This window comes from Nicotiana tabacum, chromosome 24 (assembly GCF_000715075.1).
Source record: "Nicotiana tabacum cultivar K326 chromosome 24, ASM71507v2, whole genome shotgun sequence".
Classification (NCBI taxonomy): Eukaryota; Viridiplantae; Streptophyta; class Magnoliopsida; order Solanales; family Solanaceae; genus Nicotiana; species Nicotiana tabacum.
The window spans coordinates 108,885,696-108,897,174 of NC_134103.1; the positions used below are offsets into that span (position 1 = coordinate 108,885,696).

The 11,479-nt window shown below is 39.3% G+C and overlaps 1 long non-coding RNA gene across 1 annotated transcript; it reads right to left on the reverse strand.

Annotated features, from left to right (window-relative positions):
* Positions 1 to 1,519: 1,519 nt before the first annotated feature.
* LOC107813517 (uncharacterized) lies at positions 1,520 to 7,894 on the reverse strand. Its single transcript, XR_001654366.2, has 2 exons — positions 7,550 to 7,894; positions 1,520 to 1,705 (listed from the first exon to the last, which is right to left on the reverse strand). It is a non-coding gene; the product is annotated as an uncharacterized LOC107813517 (long non-coding RNA).
* Positions 7,895 to 11,479: the final 3,585 nt, after the last annotated feature.

The window sequence follows — 11,479 nt, forward strand, 5'->3', positions numbered from 1 at the left end:
ATTCATCCTCTCGCATTCGCGAGAGTCTGCCTTTTTCCTTCTTCGCATTCGCATCCTTCCTTCCGCGTTCGCGTAGTAGAAACCAGGCCCTGAGCGCTGGTGATCATTTACCCTTCGCGTTCGCGTGTCCTCTAATTGAAATGTCTTTTTCTTCACCCAAACGAGTTCAAAAATAAACTCATTTCTTTGATGATTTCTTACTTGATTTAAAAATTGTAAACTTACTTTATTGAAAATAAATTGATCCTGCGGATCTTATATATATTGATATTTTGGTATGTGAGTTGTCTGTGCGGTTATGAAAGAAATATGGGCATGAAGTGCCGGAAAAAATATGATGATTTTATTATTGACACATGAGTTGTCTGTGTAGTCGTGATAGAAATATGGGCACGAGGTGCCGTGAAAAATATGAAAGTGGGCTGAAATCCGTAATTTTTATGATAGTGAAATGAGGTGTCACATGGTGACTTTTACTTGAAAAGATATTTATCTTAAAGAATAATATGAGAAGGATTTATATTTGAAGGACTTGATTAATTGGTTGTACTTGTGTTCCTTATTCGTTTGAGCAATAAGTATGATGTTCTTGTTGCCTTAATGTTATATCACTGGTTGATTTTGTTGTTATCATTGCTAGTTGTTTTCCAATACTATTGTATACTGCTATATTGCACAAATTAGTTGACTAGTGAGTGCCTTGATTGTACCTCGTCACTACTCCACTAAGGTTAGTCTTGATACTTACTGGGTACCGACTGTGGTGTACTCATACTTTACTTCAGCACATTTTTGTGCAGAGCCAGGTAATGTGGAGTCAGTTGACCGCTCGCTAGCAGTACTGATCTTGCCGTGGAGACTCAAGGTAAACTTGTTGTTGCATTTGCAGGCTTTGGAGTCATCTTCTGATATTGTACTTGCATTGTTTTATCTCTTGTGGAGACTTGCACTGTTGCAACGTTTGTATTGCCACAAGTACAACTGTAACCGAAGGTATTAGTGGTGACGTTTGTATTGCCACAAAAGGTTGGAAAACACGCTACAAAAAATTGTTTCATAAGAACAAATATTAGATGGGTCGCCACTATATATTCACCTTTAGCATCGACTTAAAAAATAATTATGTTCAGTGGAAAGATTATGTCGCCACTATAAGTGTCATTTAGTAGCGACTAAAGTCGCCTCAAAAAATATTTATGTTCAGTGGCAAGATTATGTCGCCACTATAAATGTCATTAGTAGCGACTAAGTCGCCACAAAAGTTTTAACCATGAAAGACACAATGTTTTCTATCAAAAGAAATAGACCTACAGTGGCAACTTTTATATCGCAACAATCACTAATATTTTGACAAAACTATGTCGCCACTAAAACTTATTTTCTCAGCAATTATAACAACCAAAATTATATACATTTTCATGCCAGTAGGAACCTAATTCTCTAAAATTTCATATAGAGATCATATCAATTGACTATCAATATTAAAGCAACCAATAATGTTGGACTAACACCAAAAGAATTTCTCAAGCCGAATATTATAAATATGATCATTACTAAAAAGTCAATTACATATATACTACCCGACACTTCATTGTGCATTGTAATTGTACGCATATACATATCCCAAAAAAGATAAAATATTAAGTGCCTTGTAACTGCTCCTTGCTTGACACCATCCTTGAACCACTGTTTAAGTGCCTTGTCCCTGCTAGACAAAAGTAATATATATAAGGAACATAATGAGATTTGTTATATCCAACTACTCTCAAAATTCTAAGAATTTTCAATCTATGTCAAAGGAAAGCAGAAATTGCAACCATAGTTTGTACTAAAAAGCAGATTATCAATTGCAAAAGTTGTCTGGACCACAAAGCAAGAGTTGCATGAATCTTATATGTCACTTTTAGTTGGAACAGTTACACAAGATCAACCAGACACAAGACAAGATTGGTGAGATAGCTTCTGCAGACAGCCATTCAACAGTTTTTTCATAGCTTCTGCAGACAACCATTCCCTTCAAAAATTGGCAGTATTCAAACAAGTTAACACTGAATCTGTTTGTGACTTATTGCTTATTGTTGATTGGTTTCTGCCTCTACACTCATTGTTGTTATTCCTATACCATGTTCTTTCCAAAGACAACCCCAAAATCCACTGGAAAAATGTAATAACAACAAACCATCTCCTTATTAGGGTCATCCTTTACGTACACTATCCTATCAACTTAAAGCAATTTTCAATCTTTGTAATCATTTCCTCTTGAAGTTCCAACTCTTTGTTGGTCCAATTTTCACCTAAAAACAGCATGAGGATTGGAAATCATGAACCGGGTTTATGGTATGCTCGAATACTAATTGGTTATTGTTGCAAAAGTTTACACCTATTTCAACCAAAGGGTAAAAAAAAAGGAGGAACGAAGTAACACATTTAGGGAGGTCATCTACCGTAGAAGCTTGTGATTTTGGATGAGTCATAATATTTGGTTGGTCTAACAGGGAAAATTAGTTATAACATTACTGATACATTGTTTTTGGATTTATTAAACTTCACATTGCTAATAAATGTAAAGGTTATGCAAACTAATATATAATATAAACATATAATGTGTATCAACAACCAGTGGATAAGGGTAGCAAATGCCAAAATCCTTTAAAATCAGAAATTCCTACATCACAATTGGTATATATCATGATAGCTAAGCGTAAATCCTGATACATGATTTCTAAGTGGAAGAGCAAGTATTCAAACAAGTTAACACGAAGTTTGTGCTATAGGCATGTCTCTCAAACAAGTTATAAATCACATTGGCAGCATTGGATTAAACATTTACTTAAGGTCCTAAATCATGATTTCTAAGCGAATATGCAAAGTTGAGGGTCCAGAACTTGTTCAGATGAGACAACTAAACAAGATATGGTCCAGAACTTGTTCAGAACTTGTCCAGAATATGCAAACATGATTTCTGGGCCTTAAAATAGGCTAGAACAACAACAAAAGTTCAGGGAAAACATGGCCCAGAACTTGTTCAGATGAGACAACTAAGTAGAAGTTCATATATGGGAGTCTTAACATGAAACATCTAAGATAGAACATGGTCATGAACTGCTTCAAATAGAAATTCTCAAAGGAAGGTACTCAACATGAAAGACTAAAAGCAAAGTAGCAATTCATACATGGAAATCTCAACAAGACATGGTCACTAATCATATCGTCGAACGGAAATCTACATGTGCTGAGGTTTAACCACCAGGCAAACCTCTAATTATAAGAATGCCATTGCACTAAAGTGTGGAGCAACCAAGGAACAGTTTGACAGTACAGTAAGTCTTGTATTATTATTGCATTTCTTCCTAAAAGACTACCAAGTTTTTACTAATAGAATTGTTGTTGAAGATACAGAATCAATACTTGATTTCATAGAATCCGTCCAAGGCTAGAAGAGGGATAATATTTTTCACCTTTTCAGAAAAACTGCTTCATAGAATGGTTTCCATGTAGGCTGAATCCTCATCACTAAAGAATGGTGATATTGAGTTGTTTCGTGTCATTTTTGGTTTCAGTTTTCTTTCTTCTCTAACCAAGCTATATCATTTTCATTTATTTTCCTTCTGTTTATTACTCCAGGTGGGAATTCACCCTTCAGCTGCAAAGGAGTAAGTTGTGATGAAACTATACTACCACATAGATGGAGCTTTGAGGGGAAAAAAATGCTTCGTGCAATATTTACATATATATGTACACGAAAAGACAATACAATGAAATAGCAGCAGTTAATGAGAGAACAATGAGCTATAACAATATTAGAATTCATGCAAAGACAATAGAACATTATAGCAGCAGTTAATGAGAGAAAAGAGAACAGTGAACACTGGAATAACAATGAAACATGCAAAGACAATACAACATTAGAATTCACATAGCAGCAGTCAAGAGAGAACAATGAGCTATAATAATAGCAGCAGTTAATGAGAACACTAACCAATTGCAAAGAATAAAAATTGCAAAGGTCAAGAACACTCCTCAGAAGACACGCTGGCCTCTATATTTGCCTGCTGAATGTTACTCTTTTTAGGAGGCTTCTTTCCGTATCCTTTTCCACGAACATAGCATGTTCTCTCACCAAGTACGGAGGATAAAATCTCATCTCTAGTCATGGGATGATCGACCTCCTCAGATTGTTGCTGAGCGACAACTTCCTGGAGTTACCTCTCAATAGGATACATATTCTGATATTGAGCTGGTCCACCAATCTTTGCCTCACTTGGCAAGTGAATTGGCAAATGAACCATGACATCAAAGAAATCCGGAGGGAAAACAAGTTGAAGTTTGGTCAAAATAACAGGAATTTCTGCCTCTAGGATATCAAGATCTTCAATCGTCAAGCACTTAGAGTATATATTCTTGAAAAACTTTCCTAAGGCTATAATTGAATCACACACTTCCTTGGGTAGCAAATCACGTATAGCTACTGGAAAAATGTCTTGCAACAATACATGATGATCGTGACATTTCAATCCATGTATCTTTTTCTCTTGTACGTTTACACACCTTGAAATGTTTGAGGAAAATGCATCAAGAACCTTCAGATTAGCTAAGAAATTGCACACCTTCAGCTTCTCTTCCGCGGATAATGCGTAGCATGCTGCCGGTAACAAAATATTATTCCCATCCTCAATAGGATGCAACCTTTGTCTGATTCCAAGATCCATCAAGTCATATCTACTTTTCAATGTGTCTTTTGTCTTTCCAACCATATTCATGACGGTTGATAAAATATTATCGGACACATTTCTTTCGATGTGCATCACATCAAGGTTATGCCGTAACATAAGACTCTTCCAATAAGGCAATTGAAAAAAGATACTTTTCTTCTTCCAATTGTAAGCATTGTTATGGACATCACGCTTTCTCTTTTGTCCTTTACCAAAGGTCACATTACCCAAAGCTTGTAATTGCACAAGTGCTTCATCACCTATTAAAGGGTTAGGTACAACTCCCATTTCAACTTTCCCATCAAATAATGCCCTACTTCTCCGACATGGATGATCCATGGGAAGGAATCGACGATGACCCATATAACACAACTTACTATGTAAGAAAGTCGATTGTGTATCTTTATGGCAACAAGGGCATGCCGACTTGCCTTTGGTTGACCATCCTGAAAGATTTCCATATGCAGGAAAGTCATTGATCGTCCATATGATAGCCACACGCATCAGAAAATTAGATTTTGAGTGTGCATCATAAGTCTCTATCCCGTCCCATAATTCTTTCAACTCTTCAATCATTGGTTGTAAATATACATCGATATCATTGCCTGAACACTTGGGGCTTGGAATAAGAAGTGTCATCATGAAATATGGATTTTTCATGCAATCCCATGGTGGCAAGTTATACGTAGCTAGTACGACTGGCCAAATGCTATGATTAGAACTCATGTTCCCATAAGGTTGGAACCCGTCACTCGCCAAACCTAATCGAACATTCCTTAACTCAGCTGAAAAGGTGGGATGTCGTGCATCAAAGGATTTCCATGCTATTGAGTCAGACGGATGTCGCAAGACACCATCATCAATATTTTCCTCCTTGTGCCACCTCATCTTTTTAGTTGTTTCTCTTGCCATGTACAATCTTTGGAGCCTTGGTTTGATTGGAAAATGCCGTAAGATTTTATGAGCTATTTCGTGCCTCCGTGTTCTTCGAACTTCCATCTAGACTTACCACACTTAGGACATGCTTGGACATCGGCATAATCACGCCAATATAAAATACAATCATTCCGACATGCATCTATTTTGGTGTACCCCAAGCCGAGGTCACAAAGAACTTTCTTTGCTTCATAGAAAGAATTAGGCACAAATGACCCCTCGAGAAGAACTTCTTTAAAGAAGCTCAATAATGCATCCATCAATTTGTTGCTCCAATGGTTAAGACACTTTAAGTGAAGTAGTTTAACAACAAAAGACAACTTTGAGACTTATTTACAACCAGGATAAAGTTCTGTCTCAGCATCTTCTAACAATTTGTAGAACTTTGTTGCATGTACATTTGGCTCTTCATTGTCCTCTGAATTATTATTATTATCCTCCACATTTGTATATCCACAAGCATCGTGAATCATTTCAGTAATATTATCCGCTTCAATGCTATCATCTTCCGCTTCATCACTAACTGTAGTATTAGAAGTTCCAACTCTAACTAACACTTCTCCATGCAAGTCCCATACTTTATAAGAATCCCAGAAATCCTTCTTCAATAAATCTCCTCTTACACCAACCCTTAGCTTGAACACGGTATTCATACACCCTTTACAAGGACACCGAATCATAGTGTTCACTGTTGGTTGACTGAATGCCCAATTAAGAAAGTTGTCTACTCCATCTCTATACCTTTGGTCGACTCTATTCCTAATATTCAACCAACTTTTATCCATCATATCTATATTAAAAAATAAATAAATTAATTTACTAATTAAAAGTGGAAGTATTATAATAAACAAAATATATATAATAACTAACATATACCGGGGGTATTCAGACAAGCAGTCACAAAAACACATTATTCAAACAAGAAGGAAGCAGTCTATTCCAGAATTACTTATACGAATTGTGTGCAATGAAGAACAAGTTCAAACCAGGGTATGTACAGAATCGATGGATAGAAAACAAGGGAATATATACCACAAAAAGTGGGTAGATAGTCAAGCAATATGAAAGGGTGCTGCTAGTAGCTCCAGTATACAAGCTACTAGCTTTGTGGAAAATGGAATTCCAAAGTCTATAACTTTGAGGTGGAGAAATGGTTTAAACATCTCACCACCATCAAAACTAGCTACATTTATAACAGTTCTTATACAATTTCAAAGTTTTGAAACATCAATGAAAGAACATTCATTCCACCAAGAATTCCAAGTAAATTGCAGGCTACCAGAACTTATTTCATAAAACTAAGATTCCTAATAGGCAATAAATGCTTCCTCTTATTCCAAGATTTTATCCACAACATCCAAATTCGTCAACCAATTCACTCATACTATACAGACAACAATTTCACTCCACACCCAAGTTAAACACCTAGGATTTTCAACACAACAAAAGGTTTAAGCTTTGGCGTGAAATCAAATCTTGCCCACTACCCAGAATTCAGTTTCAGGTCTAAAGCAGAATCCAGCTGACAAATTTCTCCTTTAGCTAATTCACAAGAACAATCCCTCATACACTGCAAAGGCCCTTATATAAGAGTAAAAAAAAATTAAAATTTCTAAAGAAGGCAGCCAAAAAACAATATCCACAACAACACCCAAATCAAGAACAGAACTTAAATACTCGAGCCTTGAAAATGAATGAGTACTTGAAGTTCCGAATCTGAACAAGAACAATCCCTCATACACTGAACAGAACAATCCCTCATACACTGAACAGAACTTGTTAAAATTACGACTCCGCCTCTAATTACAACAACAGCAAATTAAAAAAACTAAAATACTTGATTACAGCAAAGCAACTTCTTTCCCCAAAGAAAAACGAAAAGATTAGGGATTTTAACAAACCTGAGTTGTTAAAATTTCACTTCTATATTTTCTTGCCCTTTGCCGACTTCCCCAGCTGTGTACAAGTTCTTGAGTACTTGAAGTTGAAGAAGCTTTGAGTCAATAGAGACAACTCAAACGAGAAGATTAGGGATTCACATTTTGATTTGAGGGATTTCGATTTGGGTGAGATTTTAGCATAAGAGAGGACCGATTTCAAACGAGAAGATTGTTTACCCGAAAAAAATAGGATAACTTTAGTATGCAAATTACTTTGATACAAAATGACTATACAGTTATTTTTTCTATAAAATGGGAATGATGGATCGAAACACTTAAATAAGTTAGAAAAACAAGCACAATCAAATCTTAATATATCTTGGAGGACCTGTATCTATTGCAGTCTATCCACTTTTTATAGTAGAGGGTCACTGCTTTATCTATAACAACATAATAAAATAATACATATAGTGTAGGACCCATGATGGTTTTGTTTCTTACTTGATTCTCACCAAAATTCTCTCCCTCTGTGCGGTTGTAACTGCTCTTGTCTGCGAGCTTGGCACTGGCTCGAGCTCGGTTCTGCCTTGGGGCATCGATATTCGGGGCCTGTGTCGATCGGTGTTGCCCGTAGTCCGATTCGGACACGGGCTCGATAATGATATCGAGTTTTGTCGTTGATTGGTCTTATAGCTCGAAGCCCGATGCCCCTACTTCGGAATTCGTTCGAGCTTGTCATGTGGATACCCTTCGATTGAAACGGCATTGTCTCGATCGGTCTTTATGACTGAGAATCGGTTTTGACCGTACACAGATAGTCCCCTCGTTTCTCGGAAAGGATGCGGCGAGGAATAATATGATTTCCCTGCGGCTCGATCAAATTTATGCTGATGTTTCTATCGAACCCGATCTTGACGTATGTGATAGTTGTCCCATCGGCTCGGTTTTACCGAAACATTTAATGTGTGTCAGACGGTGGTCGGCCACCGCTGATACCGAACCGTCATGCCTTAGTCTATAAATAGTCTTTCCATACAACCTTTACCACTTTTGCGCCTTCTCTTCTTCCAAACTTTCTTATTTATCCTCTCTATTTCGCTGCTACGGAGCCGCCCATACCAGAATTTTGGTGTTGTCTATTTCTTCACCTTCCTTTGCACTCTTTCCTTTCATATCAATGGCGAAAACTTCCAAAACCGTACCTCAGAAGGAGAAAACTTCTTCCTCAAGGCCGTCTGATGATAAGGTGCCGGTGGAGCCGTCAGTTCATGACTATGTTCCTGGCCCGTGCACTTTGAAGACCGATTTTAAGGTGGAGAATCCTTTCTCCGTTCCGGGTCGATGTGAACACGTATCGATGTATACGTGCTCTATAACGGAGGATCACCTCGAGGCCGTCAGAAAAGACTGCAACTGGGGTTCCGAGGTCGTGTTGCAAATTCTATCTTCCGATGAGAGTGTTACCACTTACGTGGAGGGATTTTTAAGTGTTTATACTTATCCTTTCACACTGGGACCCGTCGACCCGGTGATTATTAATTTCTGCAAAAGGTATCAAGTCACCCTTGGCCAAATTCATCCCTCTTTATGGCGTATAGTGATCTTATTGCGCTTCTTCTCTATCAAAGTCGGGGGTTGGATTTTTCTCTGAACCATCTCATACGACTGTATCGGCCTCAAATCTTTCGAGGACTAATCAGACTTCATCGTCGGACATCGAAGGCTTTGATGTCGAGCATCGATGAAGACAAGGATCGGGGTTGGATGGGTCGTTATATTCGAGTGAGGACCCGTGATCTCATTCCGGCGGAGAAGATGTCGTTCCCTGAAGAATGGAATTTTGACCGTAAGTGATTTTTGTTCACTTTTCATGTCCTTTTCCGATTTTTTCTAATGTCCTTCCCTGATGTTCAGCTGCCCCTTGGATGCCACAAGCGGTGCCTGACCTCGAGGACTGGGTTCGGAAGTTAGCCTCGACCTCCTCTTACGCCGAGCGCGCTTGGCGTGATTTGGCAAAAGGCAGATGGGAGGCCAAGAACCATGGTGAGGTTTGTTTCTTGTTTCCTTCAAAGTATTCTTTGCGTTCTATTCGTTACCGATTTCCTTTTGTGCAGGCGTAACCAGGGATGCCGCTTTGAGGCCTTCGAGCGGTGAAGAAGAAAACAAGTCCCTAGTCCCTAAACAGGGGGAAGATAAGAAGCGAAGAGCTTCCTCTTGGTCAGAGGACCCCAAGCCCAAAACTCGAAGGGTGAGGAGAAAAGCAATTGCCCTTTCGATTAACTCGGTCCAACGACTGAGAGAAGAAGAAGAAGAAAATAACTTCTCGGCTTTGGTAGTCCGATCTACGGAGGCCATCGAGGTTGCCAGAGCTCCCGAGCCGATGGCGGCTGTGCCTGTCAGGGTTGTTTCCGAAGACTTGAGTCTCGACCGGAGTACTCCGAGTGATTTGCTCGGGGCTATGACAATGGGTCATTCGCCTTCTATTCCATCTTTTTCTGAGGAGGTGTTGAAGGAAGCTCGAGAGTTAAAGACTCCCGATATCGGCGCAAGCTCTGGTGCAGGGGATCCTTTTAGGGATTGTTTTACTGGAGTCGACGATGGTTCCGATATTGGTGACGCTTCTCTTTTATTAGAGGAGGCTCAACGTTTCATTACTCGGGTAATGATTCTCCCATACTTGGTTTCTTTGTTCTTTTCCATACTTGACTCGTGTTTCTTACTGTGCAGGCCATTAGTAGGTTTCGAGTCGATCTTAGCCAGTGTGAGGCCGAGCTCCGGAAGGTCTCAGGTGAGAGAGATGCCCTGCGGCTTCTTTGCAGCCAAAAGGACGAGGCTATAAAAGACCTCCAAGCGGATTTGGCTAAGGTCCGTGAAGAAGGGGTCGAGCTCGATAAGCAGGTGAGCCTCGTTCTGTTAAAGTATGGGTCTGACTCAACCGTGAAAGTTAACCCTTCGTTGTCTCAGTTGCAGCAAAGATCAAAAAGATCGGGTTACTTCGAGAAGAAGTCGATCAAATCCGAGCTCAATGCAATCGGTGGAAGGAGACCCTCGATCGCCTGGCGGCGGAAAAAGAAACCATCTTAACAAAATTATTATCGACCGACGTTCAACTTCGAAGTGTCAAGCAAAAGGGGTCATTTCAAGCTAAGAATATCGAGGAGCTTGAAACACGACTTGCTGAGGCTAAGGCGGAGGTTGAGTCGTCGAAAGTCTTGGCGGATAAGTCCATTGCTGTATATCGAGCTGATGTTGAGGCTGCTCAGATGGATGCCCGGGAAGCAGCGAAGACCACCGATACTCTAGCTCATTGGGTTGCCGAACTTGCTAAGTGTAGGTCTCGGAGAGAGACCCTCGAGGAGATACACGCTCGAGGTTTCGACCTTATCGAAGAGGTAAAAAAGGCAAAACAGCTCGAAGCGGAAGCTGAAGCCTTGGCTTCTGATGATGATGATGATGATGGTAGCAAAAGTGGATTCGAGGACGAGGAAGAGCTCGACCAGGAATCTTAGTTTCTAATTCTTCATGTTTGTAAATTAATCACGTAGGCTGTATAACGAGGTCGACTTGTTTTTGTTTTGTGAAGACTTTTAATCAAATTTTGATCTTGTAGTCTCTCTGATCGATCAAATTTGTAGCCCCTGGGTTTGCTTGTTGAGTCGATGATTCAAATTTTGAAGGAACATAATTCGTAGGTGTAATGTAATGGTTGAGTTAATGTAAACTCAAAGTAAAAGTAGCTTATTAGCCGTCGAGTGAATGTTTTGAACTTGAAATATTGTAGCCCGTAGGCGTAATGGTCGAGTGAGTGCTAGCTCGAACTCGGAATAACAGTAGCCCGTAGGCTTAATAGTCGAGTGAATGTTTTGAACTCGAGATAATGTGGCTCGTAGGCTTAATAGCCAAGTAAATGTTTCGAACTCGAGATAATGTGGCCGTAGGCGCAATGGTCGA